Source organism: Apaloderma vittatum, unplaced genomic scaffold (genome assembly GCF_000703405.1).
Source record: "Apaloderma vittatum isolate BGI_N311 unplaced genomic scaffold, ASM70340v1 scaffold17941, whole genome shotgun sequence".
In the NCBI taxonomy this organism is placed as follows: domain Eukaryota; kingdom Metazoa; phylum Chordata; class Aves; order Trogoniformes; family Trogonidae; genus Apaloderma; species Apaloderma vittatum.
In genome coordinates, this window is record NW_009699893.1 from 17,912 (window position 1) to 20,182 (window position 2,271).

The window sequence follows — 2,271 nt, forward strand, 5'->3', positions numbered from 1 at the left end:
AAACCACGACGCTACAAGCATCATTAATCTGTCATGAGACAGGTTAGTTTTACCTACTGATGATGTGTTGTTGCAACAGTAATTCGAGTTCATTATTGGATTAAGTGTAAAAATATCCAGTGGCTCCTCTTTTTAAGCAGCGAAACACTTTAAAGAGCAGTTAGTGTTTGAGAATACTAACTGGAAAGCCAAGCCTCTTGAAATCGTGAAGATGCGCATTCATACGTGGGGGTATGGCTTGAGTTTGGGGGGGCAGGGAAAATATGTGCATCCCCTCCCTTTTCGAATGGGCAGGAGTGCCACAGGAGACTTGCCCAATCTATTACAACGCCAGGAATTATATTCCTGGAAAAGAAACTTTGGGTACCCCGTGATTAAAAACCGACTGCGTGAACATCATTTCCGAGCACCGTCACGATAATTTCTGTTGCCGCTTCAACATTTTCTAACAGTTTAGCTGAAAATGGCAAATCATGGGCTCAGAAATCTATTAAGGCAAAGCATTCTCGGGCCCAGAAATCTCTTACAGCAAAGCATTCTTGAAAACGCAAGGTCAAATGTGCCAAAACGCATCGGTTTATTCCCCTGCTATTATGGTGCAGGGATACCTAACGTAAAATTCTCCATTGTACAGCTGGAGTTTGATTTATGCGGGAGGCTCGTTGTGCATCTTTTTACCGGCAAGGAATTACTGCCAAGCGGAGTAAAATATTTAGGCTGAAATTTGCATTTGTCATCAAATGTTTTTAGCTCGTGTTTGGTTTCCGACTACTAATTACATATACATTTCTACAAAAATAGTAGCTTCGGTTTGGGGATTTTAATATTAAAGCAAGGAAGGTGAAATTAATTAAAGTGGTCAATGATATTCGCAATCTGTAAGATGGTCTCCTTCTGCTCCAGGAGCGGTGTGCAGCTTTAATCATTCCTCCCGGTCTTTCTGCCAGCAGGCTGTCATTTATGGATGGAAGTCAAGCAGACATTGCAAAAATTGATACGCTGCTTCTCAAGGTTTTAACTGTTGAAAGGAGGAAGGCTGGCTGCAGTCAGGGTGTCCTGCTGTCTTATTTGCACCCCCACAGCACAATCCGCAAAAAAAGAAAAAAAAATTTAAAAAAAACTAAAAAGGGATGTATTTTTGGAAAACGCATCTGCGTTGTTTTTACTGACTATGCCAAAAGGTAGCAAAAAGGATTAGCATTCCTCCCCAGCAGTTCAGCCATTCTGGGCAGCTGCCAAAATTACGCATCTCGGCGTCTGCTCAGCCTAACCTTCCTCATCCTGCAGAAATGCCAGTAGTTCCATTTCTTTTCTTTGCGCCAGTTGAAGTGCCTTTTGCAGAACAGTGATTTACAGCCCTAATTCCCTTCCGTCAGACTTGGGATCGGTGTCTTCAAGCAAAGAAAAGAAGGATGCCTGCTTTTACGCACGTGCACGCCCTCCCCACAACTTGGGTTCCTCTTAATTATGGGAGCCGTAAAACAAACGGGTGATTTTGAACCAAAAAGCTCATGCCTAACAGAAGGAAATTTATACTGGACTGATAACGAGGGTCCTGCTAGCCATTAATATCACATTCTTAACCTCACCACACATTTCTCCCACCCACCACTGAGCTGATTAACCTCATTTACCAGCTAAAACCGCCAATCTTACTTTCTCCTCGCACTTAAAACCTCGGGAGACTGTTTCTAGAGAAGAGAGGAAGGTGAGGGATGGGAAGGTAGAGCATGACAACGGAGCGGAGGATTAATTCTCCGTTTTGACTTCCAAGGCAGCGAGACAGTAGGAAGATTGCTCACTCATAGCATCACCCTGTATTTGTTGGAACACCTGAGATTCTCAAAGGGCTTCGTAGCAAAGAGAACCAGTGACGCCACATGTGGCCTGAAGCATCGATGAAAGGGACCTCTTCACCTCAAGAAAGAAGAAAACACCACCTGATTCATCGCCTCCACAGCATAAAGAGGAGCAGACAGGTAACTCCTCAGCGGGATAACCACAGGAGAAGCAGCGGCGGGAGTGACGAGGACTATCGTACCCAAAAGGGAAATGGCTGTGCACACCGTGGGCTAAAAAAAACAAAACACCAAACCACCACACAGCAGTCTTCACATATTCGGTTCAGGATATTAACCAGCCAACTGCTCCCGCTGCGCTCAAATACACTTATTTCTTGGCTCAGATGCACGCATTGCTAGGATTTCCAGCTGTATCCAAAAATCTTTTTCCTGACCCAGAAAGCGAAATGTTGCCATCTAAATCTAAGAG